We start from the raw sequence: 6612 nt of genomic DNA, 5'->3' as shown, positions 1-6612 counted from the left end.
TAATGCTAATACTGTGAGTTTAAGTTTAAACCGGCTATATAAGCAACATTGCACATGATCCTAGGTCATTCTAAGTGCCTTATGCGTGGGAAATTCTGAAGTTTGTAGTCAGCCCTTACCACCTTCACCTTTCCTCACTCTCTTGAGCCAAAGGTGCCATTTTTACTGTTGGTTTCTCTACCAAAACACCATTTCCTTGTGTGAGTTGGTCTTGTGAGGTTGTGGGTGGCTTCTTTGCTGAGTTTAGGTCTCTGTTTTGTTGAGCTTAGGGGCTGAGTTCATAAGCTTGGGTGAGAGAGCCTTTGTCTTGTCTTGTTGGTGCTCCAAGGAGAAACCTTTGTGAAGAAAGGAGCCATCTTGAAGCTCATTTTCGTGCACTTGGTAGTCAGCACTTTGGGAGCTGCATAGTGAACTCCAAGATCCTTCCTTGTTCTGTTTTGAACCTTAGGTAAGCTTCAAAACCTTGGATCATGAGTTTTAATGGTTAAAAGAGGTGTCTTGGCATGTTTAATGAGTTAAACAAGTAACCAACTGTTATATGAACTTAAAAGAGGTTAAACATGCATGCTTGGACGTTGGAATGGGTTGAAAACCCAACCTTTGGAAGGATATCTCACGAAATGCAGAACTGCATTCTGTCGCGAAATATCCGCATATGCATATCCGGATATTGATAGCCGGATATGCATATCCGGATATGATATCCGGATATGCCCCCGACAAATATCCGGATATTCTGAGAATTTCGGAACAGTGACGGTACTGTTCATACAGAATGTCATTTTGGGTTGGTGGACCCATGATCGACTTATGTGGACTTCTGTAATAATTAAACTAAGTCAGAATCAAGTGATTAAGGGCTTATGAATTTGTGAGAAGTCTAAAGACGTAAAACGTAAAGGAAAGTCGTTGTTTTTAAATCATATGCTTGTTGTGCATAAATATTGATAATGTTGTTGGTCCAAACAAATTGTGATCTTGTTGTTTGTGGACTCTTGGCTTGGATAGCTAGCTTGCAAGGTAAGCTTTTGTGTCCTCGGTTTAGCCATTGTTTGTTCCACCATGTCCCATGGGTGGATGGTTTATATGCATGATGTGTTTTCATGTATTGTTTTGCTGAAATGCTATTGAACTGTTAAGTGCAAATGCTATATGATATGTATGTGGTGTTCCGTCTAAACAGGAAGCCATGGGATATTCCTGTGGGCGGGTTGACACGAGCTGTCGAACTCGCGCAAATTAAAAATTATTTTTTAATCAGGGTTCAGAAAATTTGCAGTAAAGTGGAAACCCTGAGTCGTCTCTCAAGGAAATTGTTTTGGTTAAAATCGCTTATGAGAACAGAAAATTAAAAGGGGGGTTTTGGATTTTGATTCAATAATTAAAAAGGCAGAATATAAATTTGGAATCAAAATTCGTAATTAAAAATAACCAACCTAAGGTTTGGGTTCCATGGACGTCTTTCCTCGGATAAGAAGATATCAGAATCGTGATTGATTTGTCAATCGGATCAGAATCCTTATTTCCAATTGACAACCCTCTCTAAGAGATCGCTTAGCATTTGATCAAAGACGATGTTTCTACTCATACAATCGCAGAGTATCAGCCCGCTTGATTTAAGGTCATAGGGTCAATCAACCTAATCATCAAATCTGATGATTAATCCCTTTCCATAATCGCAATCGCGAACCTCAGATTGAATATCCATGATCGCACGATATCAATCTGAGTTGGGAAGGGAAACAAAACTGATTTGAAATAAACGCAGATCCTCAAGACTAATCCATGGAATCCATTACCCTTAGGTTGATTAAAAGGTTCTTAGCCTCGCATGGCTAAGGTAAACATGATTGAAATAAAAAGAAGAAGAAGAAGAAAAAGATGAAGAACGCTTCAGAGAAAATACTTTGATCCTCAATTTTGAAAATTACAGAATGACTACAATGTTTCCTACTCTGCCGTCATATACCCCTACCCAAATCGGGTTAGGGTTCAGTTCTGACCGGCCCATATGTCTAAAATACGAAATAAAATACATAAAAATAAAATAAAACTTCAGCAAAACGTGTCCGACTTGGCGCACGAAATCGACTAGCTTCCAATCCGAATTGAGCTTCGAGCTATTCATAAGAATTGTAGCCCTTTGTGTTATCTGAAAAAACCCAACAAGAACAGAGTCAATCTGACAACTGTGGAATAAGATATGGCCAAAATACAGAAGTAACGTAAAGCTGAAAAATTCTGACGAAAATAAATTAAACCCAATCAAAAACTAAAAATGTAAATTAACTCAAAACATTATTATTTTATTCAAATAAATCCTAAAAATACTAATCAAGAGTAACAAATAAGTGTAATAAAATATGAGTTATCAAATTCTCCCACACTTATCTTTTTGCACTCCTGGGCAAAAACTAGAATAGAAAAAGAAAGCAAAGAAATAAGAAAAGTGTGAAGATCAACCTATCCTTCCTAATAATTAGCAAGTATACAAAAGATAACAAAAATCACAAGTCTTGAACAGATAAAACAATCAGGACAAAAATTCCTTAATCTCAAATTACAAGACTTGCCAATTCCAACTGCAACTGCTAATTACACAAAAATGGTTCCTCACAGGATGCCCTCAATTTTCTCTCAAGTGTATCAATTAATTTAGTATATCACTCAAATCAACTCCAGAAAATCATCCTACCATAGGCTTGCTCAAATTCTACTTCTCCACTGCTAATAACACATGCATGCACAAATCAAGAGGGCTTTATGCAGGGTTGTAATGGGGCTGAGGTAAAGGTATGGATGAATATGGAAGAGAAAGCTAAACACCTCAGAATTTTACAAAGAGCAAAAGTTAAGAACTAAACTAAGAACATAAAACAAAGATACTGAAAAGATAAACACTTTATTTTTTTGTTTTTTTTTTCTTGTTTTTTTTTTTGTTTTTTTTTGTTTTGTTTTTTTGTTTTGAAGTAAAACCACATAAGTACAACCACATATGTCACCCCCCACACTTAAACTTTTGTCCGTCTCGGGCAAACCCCCACACTTAAACACAACATCACAATGAAACCAATGCTCAGTAAAACTCCAAGGTATGGAATTAATTGGTTTTTCACTTAGGCTGGTAATGCGACTTAAGAAATAACGGATATAAAGGCTCAAAAGGGCTCACCAAGGGATAATAATATAAGGGATGGCTATCTGGCTAAAGTGGGTAAAGAAAGAAAGAATGCCTCAATCATATTCATGCATGCAAGTGAAAAATGCAGTTTCAAAAAGAATCAGAGCAAGTTCTAGAGGACAACAATCAAGAGCAAAATCACACAAGAAAGAAAAACTGGCCTACAGATTAAGACCATGTCTACAGGCTCAAAAACCTCACAAGGGTATACCAAATCATGCAATCAGCAGCACAGTAACAAGCAGCAAGTAATGCAATCCAAGAATCAAGAACTAAGCCTAAGCAGAAATTTCTATCAAACCCTGTGATTTAAATCTACTCCATGTAACACTCAATAATAACCAGAAAGAAAAGGAAAATCTACCTATGAAAATCAAAGACTGAAATAAAGAAAGGAAAAGAAAAATGCAAATAACAGAAAGAAAAGAAAAAGAGGGAAGAAGACTCCCTGAACTCCCTAAGGAGGATAAGTAGCATCAATGAGCAGAGCCTCTGTCTCCACAGGTTGCTTCTGGGGTCCTTCATTAACAACTTTGAGGTGATGGCAAATCATTGTGCAAGTCTTCCCCATCTGCTTATCACGCAACTTTGGGGGCTTTCTTTTCTGTGTGTATTTCTTCTTCTCTTGATCCTTTCTTCCAACCTTACGCAAACTTTTCTGCATACTAAAAATAGAGGAAGAACTTTTTGGTACCCATTTCATCTTGGGTCGATGAGAGTTAGGATCAAAATCATTACCAGAATGGGGAGTCTTGCATAACTTCACATTTAGTACACATTCAGAATTAACATTAATAGGCAAGTCATAATCTACAGGTAATGCACAATCACTAATCAATTCAAAATCAACCTTATCAGCCACATCATGAATCACTTTTATGCATGAAACTGAATGATCAACCTGAACCTTAGAATGCTTCATGGAATCAAATATACTAAAATGTAAAATGCTATCACCAAATTCCATGGATAGAGTACTAGAATGAACATCTATCTTTGTCCTAGCTGTTCTCATGAAAGGCCTACCAAGTATAATTGGTGATCTATTAGTAGCAGTCTCACTCTCCATTTCTAAAATGTAGAAGTCAGCAGGAAAAATCAGATTATTAACTCTGACCAATACATCCTCAATCAAACCAGATGGGTGAATACTACTCCTGTTAGCTAATGTAACCACAATACTAGTAGCACACAAAGGACCAAGTCCAAGATACTTATATACAGATTCAGGCATGACATTAATGGAAGCCCCTAAGTCTAGCATGCAATCATGAAAAACAGAATTACCAATTACACAAGGAATAGTAAATGTCCCTCGATCTTGACATTTTTTAGGCATAGGCTGGATGAGTGCTGATACATTCTGACTCAGGTTAACTTGCTCATCTCCTTTCAGTCTTCTCTTGTTGGTGCACAGCTCCTTTAGAAACTTGGCATATCTCGGAATCTGCTGTATTGCATCCAGAAGAGGGATGTTCACCTCAACTTTTCGGAAGGTGTCAAGTATCTCTTTATCTCGAGCCTTTGCTGATTGCTTCTTGGACTGAGTGGCTCTCTGAGGGAAAGGCAGAGGGATATGGACATCAGATGTATTAGTGCTCTGCTTCTTGGAGCTAGTGTCACCTCCCTTAGATGACTCAACAGCAGCTTGGTTTGGCTCCTCCATTTGCTTTCCAGACCGCAGAGCAATAGCACTCACATTTCCGCTTCCTTTTGGATTTGGAACTGTTTGGGATGGAAGGGAGCTGCTGGAAGATCGGGCCTGGTTCATTGATGTCGCCAATTGCCCGATCTGTGTCTGCAAATTCTGGATTGTGGATTCTGTCCTCTGTTGAAACTCCAGATTGTTGGTGGCCATCTGTTTCATTAAGTCCTCCAAAAAAGGACCACTGACACTGTTTTGCTGCTGCACTGGTGGTTGTTGTTGTAACTGTTGAGGAGCAGGTTGCTGGAAGTTTTGTCTCTGCTGTGGAATGAACTGCTGCTTCTGTTGGTATGGAAAATTTTGTTGACTCTGCTGATATGGAACATTTTGCTGATTCTGGTTCCATTTGAGGTTGGGATGATTCTTCCAGCCAGGATTGTAAGTGTTGGAGAATGGATTACTCTGCTGCTGCTGGAACTGTGGTTTCCCAGGAAAGACTGCAGCTACTGACTGGTCTGCATATGCCACATGGATTGCCGAACTGTGGAACAGAAGTCTGGACTGTCTGGGTAACTGCCAACTGTCTCACCATGGTTGCCAATTCATCAAGTCTATTTTCAATTTGCTGATTGTCAGCACTTGATGCCACTGCTGAAGGCTGGGTCGGAGTTTCTTGCACCTGGTACACAACACTGCTATTGGCTCTCGTTCCAAACTGTTGAGCATTTGCAGCCATGTTTGAGATCAACGCCTTAGCTTCATTGGGTGTTTTGTTAACAAGAACTCCTCCACTGGCAGCATCAATCAGGTTCCTATCCATATGTAGCAATCCCTCATAGAAGTAGACAATCAGCAATTGCTCCGGAATCTGGTGATGTGGACAACTTGCACAAAGTCTTTTAAACCGCTCCCAGTACTCATGCAAGTTTTCCTCATTTGCTTGTTTTATGCCACTTATCTCCTTTCTGATTGAAGTGGCTCTTGAGGACGGAAAAAACTTCTCCAAAAACAATCTGGCCATGTCATTCCAAGTTTCGATAGATGAAGGCTGAAGGTAGTACAGCCAATCCTTAGCTCCTCCATCGAGGGAAAAAGGAAAGGCTCTCAGTTTGACCTGCTCCTCATCAACTCCTTGCGGTTTCATTGTGTTGCAGACTACATGAAACTCTTTCAAATACTTATATGGATCTTCACCTGCAAGACCATGAAACTTGGGAAGCAAATGGATAAGACCAGACTTAAGTTTAAAACCAGTATCAAGATAACGAATGCAAAAAGACTGATACTTAACATCAGGTGCAGTCAATTGCCTTAAGCTTCTATTATCCATGTTTTTTTTATTGTGACCAAAACTTCCTAAATTATAACAAAACTTCCTAAATTATAAAAATAAATAAAAATAAATAAAGAATTAGGAAAAATAAAATAAAAATAAAAAACAAATAAAAATAAAAATAAAATAAAATAAAATAAAAGGAAAGAAAGAGCAAAAAACACCAAAATAAAAATAACAATAAAAATAAAATAAATTAAATTAAAATAAAATAAATAAAATGAAAAAAAATAAAAATAAAAGGAAACTAAATCTAACAAAATCTAATCTAACTAATCAAAATCTAACAAAATCTAATCTACTGTTAATATTCACTAATTAGAATAAAAAATATATATAGAAACAGAAACAGAAAAATCAAAATCAAAATGAAAATTGAAGATTTTTTTTTAATTTTTTTTAGAAAAAGAAACGAAAATTAAAGAAGAAGAAGATGATCAAGAATCAGAAAAC

Source organism: Gastrolobium bilobum, unplaced genomic scaffold (assembly GCF_033153095.1).
Source record: "Gastrolobium bilobum isolate Gb01-03AN ecotype WA unplaced genomic scaffold, APGP_CSIRO_Gbil_v1 utg196422, whole genome shotgun sequence".
NCBI lineage: Eukaryota > Viridiplantae > Streptophyta > Magnoliopsida > Fabales > Fabaceae > Gastrolobium > Gastrolobium bilobum.
Note: the sequence above shows the minus strand (reverse complement) of the source record.